Below are 16,550 nucleotides of genomic sequence, written 5' to 3'. Positions count from 1 at the left end.
TTTTTGCAGCAGGTAGGTGGTTGTAAATGCCACAGATACATTCACTACATCTGCTTTCCTCTACTGTGCTAGAGGGTAGCAATCCTGTTTTGCTCATGAGATTTGACAGCTTCAATACATTGTTATCTGCTAGAGCAGATGGTCTTTAGCTATGATTTCCCACATTGTGGAATTAAAGCCATACAACTGAACATTTTCTTAGCATGTCTTTGTAAGTGTTTCACTGGCCAGCATCTCAGCCACTTACCATATTTTTACTGGTCATAAAAAATGTCTTTCCACAACATGTTTTCCAGCATTCATGCTGGATTCATGCTTCAGTGCTGAATATTTAACAAAATAAATTATATCATGATATGGGAATATCAAATACATGAATGTGGCTACATTAAACCTTTGAGTAGACTCAGTGAAATAGTTTCAAACACCCAATCATTTTTCAAATAAGAGAGGTGTTTATGTAATAAAAACACTCTTTTTTCTCCCAGTACGCATAACTTCCAAGTGTTTATTAAGAACTAAAAAAGCTATATCCTCTTCACTTTCTTATTCACATGGAATTAGAACTGATAACCTCAGCAAATGTAGTCATCTATACCAACAAAAAACACTACAAATCAAATGGGGACTCTGCACTTTTTCTCTTTAGGCTGTTGCTTAAATGTCCCAGGAGTTATATGTCGCAAGGATTCAAGAAGTTTCTTGGCACAAGGGTGGATACTATGCCAAAAAGTATTAAGAGAATGCACAGAAATTAAAACAGCAGGGGAATTTAGGCTAGTCTTTTTTCACATCATCCTAGTTTCTCACTTAATGCACTTATACTCCATCCAGATGAATGCAAAGGTGAGAAATATCTTAATTTCTGTGTTCAGTGGGTTAAAAATGGAACTTCTTTTTGGTCTAACCTGTAAGAAATCCTAGTCAGATTGCCTGACAGAACAGTTCCTGACATGGCATACTGATTGATATAATGAGAGCAACTTTAAATTGAGGCATGCTGAGGTAAGGAGCATAGGCTGAGGAAATAACAGAGAAAAAGATAATCAGCTGAAGATAAAGTTGCTTTAATGGAAAGCACTGTGTTAAGAGTCCTGAAACTGTGCAATGAGATGAAGTCAGAATATATTGTTATTTTGTTATCAGTTAAAAAAAATGCATTATTATATACTAAGGTAGCTTTGTGAAAGCAAATAAGTGAGAGTCAAATATTACAATAATAGGAAAAAAAAGGAAAAGAATTCTGTCGTATACTTTTCTTTTTCCTTTCCTTTCCTTATGCCAATTATCTAATTAAACCATAAGCTCTTCAGAGTAGTAACTTACCTTCTTGCGTGGCTGTCAAGCTTATAAAACTGTTCTGTGGACCCTAAACAAACCCCCTACAAACTGGCTTTGGCGAGGTTGTTTAGACTGATTACCACAGCAATATAAAACACAGAGATGAAATCCTAGCCCATTCAGAGATAATAGCAAAATGTTGACTTCACTGGAGATGGACTGTCAACTCAAATATGAAAATAACTTTAAATAAGGGATCTATAATACACATTTCCTATTCCTGCATTAAATATTTTAGTGTTCTTAAAAATACAGAACTTCACCAAAAAAAGTATTTTTCTGAAGAGTTGTGCATTCTTTGAAGACAAAGAAAAATGTAAGAACTTCAGTCCTTAAGGCTCAGATTTCAAAGAATTCACCTTTAAGGGAAGCCTGTGGTCTGTGGACCTAAAATATACCTCTGAGCAGCCCTAATAAAACTAACCCTAAGAGGGATGAAATTCAAGAAAGTCCTCCTTTTCCAATATTGTTTATATGGTCTGTAACTCTAGGCAGCCTTTCCTTCCAAAGAGTGTGCTTTTTTGTTTTCTTTCTTTCTCTATGGAATCCACTGAAGTGTTTTTTCTTTCCCCTCAGTACACATGGAGCCTAGGAGCCCAGCCCAACATCCAGCAATGGTCAGTCCCTTTTTGGATCCAATCTTGAGCCCCTAGTGATACATCAATCATGAAAACAAATACAAACCTTTAGAGATATAATTCTAGGCTTGTCACTGATTGAACTAGGGAAGGTCAGCAAACATTTTTACCTCAGCATCTTCATCTTTAAAAGGGGCTGATAATATTCATTTGGTACAGAGCAATATCGTGAAAATTAGTGTTTGTCCTGCACTTTGAACACATCAAAGGTTATAAAATGCTATTACTAGTTTTTATTCCTGCTGCTTAAGAACCATTACTGCTCATTCTGTGCTTGCTGGCTGTTGAAAATAATTGATCCCTTTGCCTTTATAATGTCCCTTTACATTTGCGTAGATGGTTATTACATCTTTCCTTAATGTTTCTTTCCCTGCAGACCAAACAAGAACAGCTCTGTTAACCTTTCTTTCCAGGCTCAATTACCCAAGCCTTTCAGCATGTTTGCTCCTCTTCTCGGAACTATAAGCAGTTTCCACTGTGTACATGGAAGTGCTGCCTTCCTAACTGACTGAAAGGCTGCAACCGAGGCCTACCCATTGCTGAACAGTGACAACTTTTACACACATTCTACTATATTTTGGTACACTATTTGCATTTTGAATGTTACACCAATAAGACAGAACAGTTCTCTTCTACAGCTCACTGCACAGCCGCAAGAACATCGGTGTTAACACAAGAAGGCAACAGGCAAGACGGGGTGGGGAAAGCATAGCTGCCCCTTTCAGAAGCAATTCTTATTTGTGACAAATTAAAGTGACTAGCTTTATCCTAATGCTGTTTCCTCCTGTTTTTCTGATTGTAGTTTAACTTTTACTCTGATTCTTTGTTTTTAATAGCTGAAACTTTTCATAAATTATTTATCTCTGAGAAGTGCAAGTTTTTCACAAACCTTTCCCAGGATTTTCTACAATCTTTATGATAATAGCTTAGAAATCTTAAAAAGTATGTTCTCCATGTGGAATGAAAGTGCTATCAAATGAGGACAAAGACAGAGGTAAATAGGAAAGAAACCATAGCTCCTGGTTCCAGGTTCCTGCTGAGTTTGAAACACACTGGAATGTGGGAGTCCTTCCTTTTCTCAGAGGCAAGATATTTCTAATCAGCACCATCACACTCTAAGGCAATAGCTCCCAACTCCTGTTAGCTGTAAACTCAGCAGGATCTGCAACCCCTACCTCTCAAAGAAACAGTATATTTTTTCTGTGTGTTGCAGATTCTCCAGAAGAAGGGAGTGGAAGAGAGAGAAATTAGATGTGAAAATGTGCTACAGTCCTGTTCAAGCTGCTACTGACAATGCATTATACAAAAGTCAGGGGCCCACAAGCTACTAAGTATTATTGACTTAAATGAAAGTTGGTGGGAACAGGATTTGCAGATTACTTGTCCCGTGTTCCCTGAGCTCCAGGGGTCAGGAAAATATTGCCAGCTGAATATTCCACACTCCACTGGGTGTAGAACAGAACATCCTATCCAACAAACGAGCACGGGCAGTATCGAAAGGGGACAGGCACACACAAGCATCCTACTTGATCATACTTATCACTTTTTCTGTGTCTAGGAGTCCAAATTAGCTAAAAACATTACTGGTCTCCTTGGTAGCTTTTACTGGAAGCATAGCAAGCAAAGACTAGCAGAATTTTGACACTGTTCATGTGGGCAGAAGTCCCAATAAGAGCAGGCTTTGATCTCCAACCTATCTTCTTGGAATGAATTGTCCTTTTGATACTGTAGCAGATTCAGATTGCAGTTCTTGTATTTCGAATCTCACATAAAATATACATTTTAATGTCTATTATTATTTGCCAAAGAGGAAGCTATTAAACACTGAACCAGGCCCCTTCAATTTCCTATGAAAGATCAGAGCTTGTCAAACAGTAATATCGACAAGAAGTGAATCACAGAAGCCTTTTCTATAAAGCAAAATATTTTTCAATGAGGCAATGATAGGAATTGAAAGTTCAGAGTGAAAGAGGGCCACAACAGAGACTTTCTCTCACAAAGTCATCCATGAAAAGAAAAGACTGGAGAAAATGAAGATTTTTTTCTACTTAGGCTTGAGATAACCCCCTTCATCATTTGCATGCAGAAACACTTATTTGATGGCATATCGTTGTTTTTGCTGAGACAGCTTAAAAAATTTCAAAACCTCATACTTTATTTCCCATCCCTTCACATTCAAATACACCCTTTTTCAGCTTCACCACATCAAACTCACAAGGTTCATTAAGTTATAACAATCTTCATACAAAAATTTTCCCCTTCACAGCCCTCTATCAATTACGTTGCAAGAAAGCAAGAGAGCTGACTGAATTAGAGTGCATATATGCTCAGTATTCAAATGCTGTCTCTCAGCTATACGAGAATCAGTGAAAACACTTACATCTTTGCCAAGCTAGAGAAGATTTCTGGGCTTTGTAATAGGTTGGTTTCTGGCTGGAAACAAAATTGATGACATGTTCTTGATATTTCCTAGTTCAATTTATTTTTATAGAAAACATACTCCAGTGTTGTTTACTTCAACACAAGTGCCAAAAACTACAGACAACACTTCTTCTAGAAACTACATAAAAATGTCACATAATCAAGCCCAGTTACTAATAAATGCATAATATAAACAAAACCCATATATAATTATACTGCAACTCCATTGTTTTCCTCTCTTTCTTTAAAAGAAAATCTATTTTTAAAATGTTTAAAATGTCTTCAAAATCAGATTACTTGCCCTCAAGCTTTCTGTTCATGAAAAGTATATTTTTACTGAATGAGTCTTTTATATGGCTGAGGAAGCATGGGGCAAGTTTCATCCAAACTGGGTACTTAAGCTAGCTGTAAAACTTGCTTAGACTTTTCAGCTGCTGTAAAATGGTATAGCTACCAGAGCTGCAAAGGAGCTATTCCAGCTAAGCATGAGTCAGGATATGATCCTTCATCCACTCTAGATATAACCAGGAAAGCTATCCAAAGAGCACACATATATGAAAAGTAGTAGCCAAGATTAACATAGAGATGTGAAAAATAAAGTTTGAGCTGGAATTTCCATGCACAATGTCTTTATTGTGGGCCTGATAATGGTACCCTTCAGAATGATGCTGATACCTTGCAGAAGTACCATGAAACTTGCAGGCACACAGGTTATTCGGTGAGACCTGAGGTGGAATAACTAAGATCTCTGGCTGGTTGGTTTGGCCATTGCAATTTCTTCTCATTACATATTGCAGTGAGGCTTTTGCATAAAAAAGGCTTGTCATGTTCACTGAATGTCCATCTAAAAGGATGGTTGTGGCTTTCTTACTATACAGAGTCATTTCCATTTCTACATTAAATAGTATTGCATCCATTCTAGCTGAGGAGCGCATTATATTTCTATACCTCTAATTCAAGACTTTTCACTTTCTGATATTTAGTTTAAATTTTTCATTTCTTCTAATTCTAATTATAACCCCTTATATTAGACGAAATAATTATTTTTCTTCCTTATTTCCTAAATCTTCAAATATTTGTAAACATTATCATATATCTTCTTTGCTATTGTTTAGCTATCTGTACAGACATAAGGAATATCATGATATATCTAGGTTTGACTCTTTAATATCTAGAAAAGGGCTACTTGCAAAGAGCTATGATATTATATAACATATGAGAACAATCTTCTACAGCTTATTTCAAGGATTTGTGACTGTACTGTGTCTGAATGATGTTTTATGAGAGGCAAAAAATTAGTACATAAAAGAAAACAGGTGATCATTACAGTTTTGAGAGGGCCTTTTACAGTAGCCTTCTTATTCATGACAGTAGGAAAGAAGTACTCTCTGAGCAATTACAAATTAGATATAATTAAAAAAAAAAGAGAGAGAGAAGAAATAACCAGTCAGCTGAAGTGAAGCACAAAAATGATCTACTGGTCCACCCATATGGTATGATACTAACACAGGACTCAGTCAAAGTATTTAAGTACAATTCTCCTTTAGTGGTATCGTGCAACTACCTGAAGGTTAGTGGTTAAGTCATTAATAGGCCTCACCCTGAGGCTTTTCCAACTAGCAAAGTTATTAAACCTCGTGCTCCCATAAAACACAACTGGAGATCAAGAGGACAGATGATTAGATGCACTTCAACAAAATGACAAGAACTATGCACATCTTCCTATGTTTTAGCTTTATCTGTTGCCCCCCAGAAGGACCCATTTATTTACTGTGTCTTGTTTACAGACTGTAACCTGGGACAGATTTTTCCTCTATTTATACTACATTTTCTGCTATAGCTGGCCTTTTTACTGTAATACCACAACATAAGCATTAAAGAGAGTAGTATAACAAGAATGTACCCCTCATTGGAGCTCAGGCAACACTCCTTTCCTTTTATGAGCAAAAGCATTCCCCTCTCCTCTCGTTCACAAATCCTCTCTCAGATTAATAAAAGGCAGTTATATCCTGAGTCTTGCCATTGTACACAACAGCTGAGAAAAGGCAGGGGTCAGAGACACTCGTCCTTCACCTTCTTCTCCTTTAGATTTTATTAAATTGTATTAAATTACTTCTGTATGAAATATTCTCTCAAGTGCAATAGCATTTCTTAATATTTCAATAATTTGAAATGATTCTAGAAACATGACACATCTTTTGGGCACCCATATGCAACACATCTTTGGAACGCAAATGTTAGTGGGGAAGAATGGATATGAGGAGGACTTTTTATTAAAAATATAAAAACGTTAACCAAATATGAAGAACGCACATTAGAGTGGCAAAGGGTGCTCACAGCAGCATGTAGAACAGAGGCAGTCAGACTACATCATTACATTCCTGTTCTGCATGATGCTTCTTTTGCCACTGCTCTCATTGAAAGGCAGAGCACGACTAACAGACTTTAAACTAGCAGAGGAAGAAGCTGGAAAAATTCAGATTTTGATTTAGGTCTCTGCTGGTGACTATAAAGTTCTGGAAAACCTTTATAACCCAATCTCCTTGGAAAAATGTTAAAAATGAAAGTTTACAATGAAGAGATGATATGAAGGGCAATGAGGGGAAAAGTCACTCTTCAATTCACATTTTTTCTTTTCTCCATTTATGGCAGAGGGTACAAGATCAAAGGCTCTTTCCCTGCTGTTTCTTCATGTGACTAACCTTCCTTCTGTCCTCTGTACTCCTTCTAAGTGGCAAAATGCCACTTTGTGTTAAACTCCACTTACCCTCTTTGTTCACACAAACCTCAAGTTTAAATTAAATATGTTTCCTCTGAGTAAGTTGTAAGTGGTATCGGCAATAATGTGTCAAAAGAAGCGTAAATGAGCAAGAGCAGTAAGCTGCATGCAAAAGTTGAAATAAAAAAAGCACTATTTGAAAAAAGGGCATTTTTTATGTTATGGTGATTGTATTACAACTGTTAAGTAATATACAACCTATCTTGAAGTCAAGTCAAAATTCCTATGCAAATACAGTATCTCTATATTCATTTGAGCTACTAGGAGAAAAGCTTTGTTTCTGTTCAGCAATATGCCGACTTTCTTATTTTAAATAACCTTTGTTCGTGTAATTTCCTGATGTCTTATATACTATTCTCCTGGTTATAGATCCATTTGTATTCCCTAGTTCCTTAAGATTTCTGTTTTATATAATGTTTTTCATAGCCTAAACACTGTTCATCTAATGATTGAGAATGAATTAACACATTATACAGAAGGTTCTCCACTGTTAGATAGTTCCATTCACACTTCAGTGGGCTGCGGAGTTTCTCCCTCATCCTCTCTTGTCACCTTTGGGCATCTCATTGAACTGTGATTTTAAAGAGTCATAGTCTGTACTCTGAAGTTGAATCATAATATGGGCCACCACAGGTTTCTTTAGCAGTGTGTTTCACTTGACCAAAAGTATGCCCCTAAACAAATGCAAACTGATATGAGGAAAAAAAGAAAGAAAGAAAGAAAGAAAAAATTGGCAAATATAGTTCCACTGCACTCAAGAATCACAGACTGGAGAGACTTTCTTGCCATGGACTACAGTGCCCTGCAATCCCAAGAGACTACATGAAATAATCTCAATTGTAGTCTTTTCAACATTCATTTCTCTCATGCATAGCAACATTCTTGTAATTGATAACCTGAATTTAGTCATAGAGAGTTTATACCTGCTTGCTCTTGTGCAAACATTGTCTTTCAGCTTAAGTAATCCTTTTCTCTGGTGTTTATTTCTGCAAAGCAAACTTATCTATTCTCAGGCTTCACTTTGCTGAACAGACTATGCTCATTCGGTTTTCTTCTGTAAAATAAGGTTTCCATCCTTTTGTTCATCTTAATAACCTTTCTCTATACCTGGTCTTACAAAAGGATGACCAGAACTGTGAAAAAAATCCTATACAAGATTTTACCAATGCCTTGTAAAATGTCATTACTACTTCCTTTCCTGTAACAGAAATACCTTTTCTGATAGAGCCTCTGATGTGCTTTTTAATTTTTTTTTTTCACACATTGGAAGCTCTAGTCATTCTGTAATTGCCTACAAAGTTCATTTCCTTTGCTTTAGATGTTTTTGAGCAGAAAATTCCCAGTTTATAACAGAAATTATTTTTATTAATCCATAAATGGATGATTGCCCATATTTCATCCCATTTTACATCAGTCTTTAAGGTCACCTAATTCTTCCTATCAGATATTCTGACCTTCTTCTGTATTGATGATAACTTCCAATTTTCTGTCATCAGAAAATTTCATGAGTCCCTTATGACTTTCTGTGAACATTAATGAAAATCAAATTGCTTCCCTGAAGATCCTTGAAGATAAAGGTAATCTGATGGATAAAATCTGCTTGGGTTTCCAAAGGCTTTGAAAAGTCTCTTGTCAAATGCTTTTAAAGAAACTGAACAGCAATGGCATAAAACAGCTTTGCAAGGCTAAGTTATTGACTAAAAGACAGGAAACGAGGTAGGTAAAGATGGCTAGTTCTCACAGGGAAGGGAGGACAACTACTGGTGACCTGCTGGTAAGTTTCACTCATGACCAGTGAAAAAAAATCATATATGGCTCAGGAAAAGGGCAAGCAGCAAAGTGACAAAGTTTTTCCAGCTAGTAAGGATGAAGACAGATTGTGAATAATTGCAGAAGGATCTTGGAGAGACTAAGTAACAAAATGGCAGATGAGGTTTAGTATAAACGAATAGAAGATTACATCCATGCAAATAATTCTAACTTTTCAGAATAAATGATCATCTCTGACAATTATCATTCAGAAGCATAGTTTGGGATTTTGAAAGCAGTTTCCATAAAAACATTAGCTCAATATTCAGTAGTGGTCATAAAAGAAAATCAGGTGTCAGGAATTAGTAGAAAGCAAGTAGAAAAGAAAATGTGCCCTATTTTTTCCACTCTACAGATGCAATGTTCTGCATTTTGAGTACCGTGTAAAATTCTAGTTCCTTTATGATCCCCTATTATAAGGGTATAATAAAACTGGAAAAAGTCCAGAGAATGAAAAGAAGAATGATCAATAGTACAGAAGAGCATCTCTGTTGTTAGAGTCAAAATCTTGGTAGGAGCAAAAGGAAACACATCATAAATATATAAATAAATATATAGATACACAAACACACACTCACACACACATATATAGCCAAGAATTTATTGTTCATCTAATTAAAATCTTAACAATCCCATCAGAATAAAACAAGCAATAATGCTACCAGTGTTCATAGTCTAAATTAATACAGAAAGCCTCATTAATAATAGTACCATGTGAAGTGCTGTATAAGAAAACTCACCGATATCCGTGCGTTTGCTGTGATGCTGTGCTCACCCCGCTCACGTCTCGCTGGGCCTGCAGTCCGGGGCAGCGCTCTCCCGCTAGCGCAGAGGCGGAGGGCGGCCACGGGCTGCCACCTTCCTGGAGGAGCGGCCCCTTCCTCCCCAGGCCTGGCACCCGTTTGGGGCTCATCACGGTCTGCTTCATTCTCACTGATTCCCAGTTAAACTTTGAAAGTTGCGTAATCGCTTCTCCTCAACTCACAAATGATGGGCAAAACTGACCAAACAAACCATCGGGGCCCTGAGGGCACCGCCAGGCCTCACTGTCCTTCCATGGCCTCCCCAGGGCTTCCCTACTGCCCAGGCCCTGGCCGCCATTTCAGCCCCCCAGGGACCCTCAGACCCTGCCCCGCCACACCACAGCGGTGCCAGCTCCAGCCCCACCACAGCCAGGCCCCAGCCCGGCCCCACTGAGCCCGGCCCACAGCGGTGCCTGACACCTTAGGCTGGAGCTGGGGTCGCCCCCAGCTGCGCTGCTCCCCGGCAGGGCAGCAGGACAGGCCCTGGCGGCAAGGCCTGGCCCAGCCCCACGGGAGCCCCCACCTGCACCAGCCCCGGCCCAGGAGCCGCCGGCCTACACCGCACCCTGACGCAAACAAAATGTTTGTTTGTTTATAATGACTATATAGTTTCTCGGACTTCTGCCATATTGGGTATTCCCAGAGCTGAAGGTGGAACAGGTGAGGCAGCAACCACGAGACATTTGTTAAAACATGCCAAGACCAGCTTAGGCTAACCAAGCCCAGACACCCTGCACTGTCAGGTTGGTAAAAATCCTGTGGTCTTTTACCAGAAGTGGCAAGAATCATATTTAGCGGGCTACAGTATGAGAAACAACTAAGTAATTCATTTTCTGGCCAAGAGGATAACTAAAAAGTTAGCAAATGGTAGATAAATAGGTCTGGAATGGGGCTTATGCACTGTGTCTTAAAAACAAAACATTCAGAAGGCGTCAGTAAAATATTAGCAGTCAGGTTCAAAACAGAAAAAAAGATGGTTCTGCATGACTGAAGTTGAACTCCCTGCCCAGGTTGCTGCAAAGTCCAGAAGTTTACTAAATCTGAAAGATTCAGCGACAGACCATACATAAACATGGAGAAGAGATTAACTGAAGGTTACTAAATAGATTCCACATCTGGCCTAGGAAGTTCAGAGCTGAAAAAGTTAGAGGCTAGGAAAGCATTAGGATGAAGCACCATACATTTGTTGTGTTCCTACTGTTCTCTGGGTGAATTTATGGTTTACGAAGATGATACTGGAGGAGGAGGAGATCAGACCTAGTATGGACATTCATATATTCTTGTACTCTAATGCTACTAACTACTAAAACTGCTAACTAAACCTCCGTCTAACATAACCATCTGGTCCTCAGTCTTCATGATCCAATCACTGCCTGAAACCTAACGCACAAGATTTGCTTTGCTGAGACCAGGACCAGGTCATCTTTAATTCTACACCAACTTCATCAGACAGTGTCAGATTTTTCTCTCGTTATTCTCTGTTTACTGGCACATCTAAAGAACATACTACTTCTCTGGCTGAGCAAGCTTACCACCTGTTGTTTTCTTCCTACTATTCCTTTTGAGATGGTATTTCCCTGTACCTAAGACTCAAGCTCCACATATATTTATGATTTTGATCTAGAGAAATTTCATGCATCGTCCACACTCATAGCCCCGAAACCTTTCCCTTTCTTAAATTAAGAACCTTTATATATTCTTTTATATAATTTAAACAGTATCAATTTAGGACACTTCAGGAAAGGAATATTATCTTCCTCCACCCTACATCTTTACTACTCACCAAAATCAAACTAAAGGTATCATAATTTCTTTGATATCTGTTCCAGGAATAAATGGATCTTACCTTATTGATAATCTGTGTAATATCATCTCATATTTTATTTATTATTTCCATCCAGTGTCTCAGTAATGGAGTTCAGTGGGGTCTATTTATCAGGTTTGAATGGTTTTGTATGCATCATCTGTTCAGTCATAGTTTCTTGGCTTGTACTAGAATCCTCAAGTTCCTGGGCAGCATGCTCTGGAAATAGAAACTAGGGCAAAGGCAGCTAAACTTCTGAGAACAACCAGAAATGAGTGCAATGGACATTGTTCCAAATCCCATTCACGTTTAGTCTTTAAGACAAAACTTTTAAGAGTTTATTTTGAACAACATTTTGCTTATATTTTCTGGTAGATGTATCATAAACTGTCTGCATAAACAACACAGATATCTCAGAAGTGAACAAAAATATTCTGAACTTTCTTATGTACTTCTATTCTGTTTCAAGACGAAGTAAAACATGACCAGCAATGAACATTTTTACCTTGCACTGAAATGGACCAAAAAACCTTCAAGTTATCAGTTTTCACATCTCAGAAGAGAAGCAGTAACTGACAGTTGAGAGCAGTTGTCTGTTACAATTCAGTCCAGTGTGGTATGTCTGTAGATACCTTGATTTCCACCAGCTAAACATTTGGCCTAGACTGTAGTCTGCAGCATTAGATTTAAGCATAACAAGAATGTATAGTAAATTTATTCAGTGGCCTATGCACCTTGTTGTTACATTGCATTCCAACGGACTATTCATCTTTTTCTCCAAGTGGTTTTAAGAAGTCTAATGCCAAAAAAGGAGGAAGAATTCAGAAAAAAATATAGCATATGTATTTATAAGTGTTTAAATGGCTTTTAAACTGATCTTGTGAAAAGCAAAGTAAATGATGTATGAAGTAAATGGTTCACTAAGAGCTTTTCTGCACATATTTTTCTTTCGCTAGACTGCAAATTAGCCTCTGAAACTTATGTGATATATGTAGTGCAACTCCCATTCATCCCCTATTCTTCAAACACTTTTCTCACTCGTTCTCATAGAGACAATATCTCTAAAGACAAGTCAGTTTTATTTTCTGATTGTCACTTTTGATTTTACTTTTGTGTTATACAGGCATTTCTCGGCAACATGTGGGGATAAATTCCATTATTCCTTCTTTTGGTTTCGTATCATAAGGTTTTCTTTCGAGCCCAGTGAAAGAGAAACATCAGATCAGAGGAGAGCAATTTTTTGCTGATCAGCACAAGGTAGGCCAGATGGTGCTACTGTTTTTCACTTTAAGTAGAGCCTATCTCTGCAATCACTACACTACATATAGAGTAAGGGCCGATTTAGTAGCAGAGTTTGGCTAATAGGCATTCTTCTAACAAAGAAATTTGCTCCACATATGATGTATCAGTAATTGCTCTCCAGATAAAGGGTTAGTCTGTAGATTCTGTCAAGGGCAGAATGCTAACAACTTCATCCATAGTCAAAATACAGGACTACCTCACATCTGGAATATTAGATACAGTTCATATGCTGAAGCTAGTCTACAGAAATATAGACACTGGCTCTTTAATAGCATACAATCTGTGATCTTCTTTGATGTACCTTATTTAGAGGTAGGACCCTGCTTCTGATTAGCACTAGAATTTTTCAGAGCTTTCTCTGAAGGTCTGCTATTGCTGAACAAAGTGGTAAAAAGGCTGGTAGTTCAGAGAACCACTTCAAGTAAGGAAATATTCAGGAAAATGTGTTGACTCCTGGTCTCTAAATAGCTCAAGGAGAAAGTTAGGTGTCTTGAGTTAATGTGAAGTCCAAATGTGAAACCATCCCAGTTATGTAGAAAAAGCTAATGGAGCTCCAGTCAATTACAAAACTTAGGCACCTGATGCAGAGTCTAGTGCCAAAATCTTATTCCAAAGTATTAAATTTATTTTTTAATATAAGTCATTAAATAAAATTCAGAAAGAATCCTAGCAGCAGAGAGAACAACTGAGGACTCCTTCTTGCCAAAACGTTCTAACCACTACACTACAGAATCAGACTTCCTTGTGTCTGTTTTCTTTCACTTATTTTCTCTCCCTCTAATTCTTTCCTTTCCCCATGAATCTTATATTCTTAGCTATATAATGACAGATTAAACAGGAAGGTTATAAACCACCTTCCTTTCCATATTTTCCTCTCTTTTTCCCTTTCAGAATTGTTCCAGACTACAGGCTGTTGATTAAAGCATTAATTTAGAATTGAAAGTGAATCTGGATGTATAAACTTCCTTGATCTGAAAAGGTCAACAGTCTGGGACTACTGCATTCTGACAGAGCTTCCTATCCATCTGGCTACTGTGTAATATGGCAGTGTCCTCTCGGGGAACTATATTCTAAAATAAGGTAATCTTTTAAAATAAAGCACATTCTAAAAGAGAATATTCACAAGTATATTTTTTCCAGCTAGTTCCTGCTAATTTTAGGCATAATATAACAATACCTCATGCTTTGAGACATTCAGAGGATTTAAACAAAGAACATCTGAGTCAGTGATAACGGTAAGACTTTAGTAGATATTCAACTGGCAGAGGAAGTTCTGTGCACGTACAAAGTCACTGAATGATTTTAGGAATGAGGCATTGCAATGTTTGACTCTTTCATGCACCACTACATAGTAGAATCCTTGGCTCTGAGTTAGGCATTTAAGCTCTTTCTATAACATACATGGAGAACTATCTAATTTAGTAAGTAAGAAGAAAGTAGTAAGAAGAACTAACTTCTTTAGTAAGAGGAAGAAGTAAGTAGGAAATGAGAGGGAAAAAGGGAAAAACAAATCCCTATGAAGGCTTTAGAGAGACACTTTTTTTCCCTTCACTCCTCAAAGTCACAAAATGCTTTTTCAAGTGAAAGACCTAAACCAGGGTCCTTGTATGCTATATCCTAGCAATCATCTAAGCTGGGAGAGACCTAGATTCAAACCATATTTTGCCTGAATAGAGGGACTTCAACTCCTATAAGTATCGTAACCACTGAAATATAAGACATTCTGAAACAAATTCACCTGATTCCCTGTTGAAATTAGCTCATTTAATATAAATACTTAAATATAAATAGATCTAGAATCACTGTAATACAGAACAGGGCATTCACTTCTGATAAGATAGACATAGGTTTACAGTCCTCCAAAAGCAGACAAAGAAGAAACAATATAAATCTAAGCCTCTACTTACAAAATTAAAATGCATACAACTACTGCTTCACAAGCATATGTTGTGCTGGTGTTCACACAAAGTTAGTGAGCATTTCCCCCAGATTTCAGTTTAAAAATAGACTAGAGAGCTGCTGCTTTACTCCTCCAGAACTACATGCCACTCTGGGCAACTTCTCCTGAGTTTGAGCCTAGTTCCATTCCCTCCAACCCCCCATTCCTATTTTTTCATTGTAAACATACTTAGGATGTTCATCTTAAACATCCTTTCTCTATCTTATCAATACAAAACAGCTTGAAAGGTCTTTATCTCACACACCCATTGTTTTGTCAAGTTTGACTTTGAAATACAAATGCAAATGAAACTTGTGTGTCTCTTCCCTCATCTTCATCCATGGTCTGGACATTCTGTATCTTGCGTCTAAAATAATTTTACTACTTTATTTTCTAATTGTGCTCTTCAAGTAGAACATGACTCCCTGTCTAAGTAAGTTAATTCATGAACTCATGAATTAGTTAATTCATAAGACTCATGACAGTTATGACATCCCACAAACTGTACATTATGAAATATATTCATTACAGGTATAATGTATAATACAGCACAGTATGAATATACATATTTTTCAGATTAGTTTATTCAGATCATGATCCTGAATGATTTTTAGAGAACACATATGACACATTAATAATAATGTGATAGACTTACATCATGACATTTTATCTGATGTGCCGTTTCCTACCCACTTTTTTTGAATTTCAGAAGTTTGACTGTTTCAGTGCTTATGATTTTTTTTTCAAAAATCTCAGAGGTTGCTATTATTAAATTTGTAGATATACATGTATATATGCCCATATGCAGGGAAAAGTACAGTTGCTGTTTCCTCTAGTTGTTAGTTCTTTCTTTGATGAAGTTAATTCTTTTCAAACTGACATTTCTCCTAAGAATGGCAGTTCTATGACATGTCAAAGGAAGGGAAAACCCTTAAGTAATGTTACTGAAATGGTTTAATTCCATGGAGAAGAAGGAAAAATACAACTGGTCTGAAAAACAGTACAAGTGTAGAATTCTGTAGTTTAGTGCTTATACGAGGAATGAGATCTGAGTTTTGTTTCCTGTGACAAAAATTATCTGCATATTTATCCCATGACTGAGTCAAATAAAGCTAACATTGATTTACAAATTCAATCAGAATAAATAGAATCAATTCTTGGCACCAGCCACTTATTGCTGAGGGAAATATCTTCTTGATCTATCTAGAGTGGCTGAATAAATGGATACCTCCCCAGCTGTTCATTACTACAAACATCTGGAATTTGCTATATCTACAATTAAGCTAGAGACAGAGTTATATGAGTATCCCTAGCCTATTTCAGCTCTAAGTCAGCCTTTGTATCTCAAATGCTCTTTATAGGCAGTTAGGATTTAAGCTAAAGAAGAATGCTCAATTTTCCTTTTAATTTCTGTAATTTCTTTACTCCAAATTCAAGTAATGATACATTACTGAATGGTACAATGGTTAGAAAATATTGTGTAGTCTTTTAGAAAGACTACTGAAACATTTCATTTTCCCTTGCCCCCCCCATATGATCATTAATGAGCAGTAAAATAATTCAAACTGCTACAGTTTAGTAGCATATTTTTTAATCTTTTCCAAGGCAAACCACAAGACGTAATTATTCTCTTAGTCTTACAAGTGCCTGATTGCTAGCAGTCTCATATCTCTAGATGCCTGTAATTACCCATAATAATTTGTAAGCTCATTTG

The 16,550-nt window shown here is 37.2% G+C and overlaps 2 long non-coding RNA genes across 3 annotated transcripts in view; one reads left to right on the top strand and one right to left on the bottom strand.

Moving 5' to 3' along the window:
* The window catches only part of LOC112995479 (uncharacterized), a 113,255-nt gene that overhangs the window by 36,600 nt on the left and 60,105 nt on the right, over window positions 1-16,550 (bottom strand). The window lies entirely within an intron of this gene.
* The window catches only part of LOC112995478 (uncharacterized), a 74,237-nt gene that overhangs the window by 24,054 nt on the left and 33,633 nt on the right, over window positions 1-16,550 (top strand). For both annotated transcript variants that reach the window (XR_003262189.2, XR_003262190.2), the window contains 2 exons: window positions 12,719-12,852; window positions 13,789-13,977. This is a non-coding gene — a long non-coding RNA (uncharacterized LOC112995478). The remainder of the gene's footprint in view (window positions 1-12,718; window positions 12,853-13,788; window positions 13,978-16,550) is intronic.

Source organism: Dromaius novaehollandiae, chromosome 4 (assembly GCF_036370855.1).
Source record: "Dromaius novaehollandiae isolate bDroNov1 chromosome 4, bDroNov1.hap1, whole genome shotgun sequence".
Lineage (NCBI taxonomy): Eukaryota > Metazoa > Chordata > Aves > Casuariiformes > Dromaiidae > Dromaius > Dromaius novaehollandiae.
This window is presented reverse-complemented; position numbering and strand designations above follow the sequence as displayed.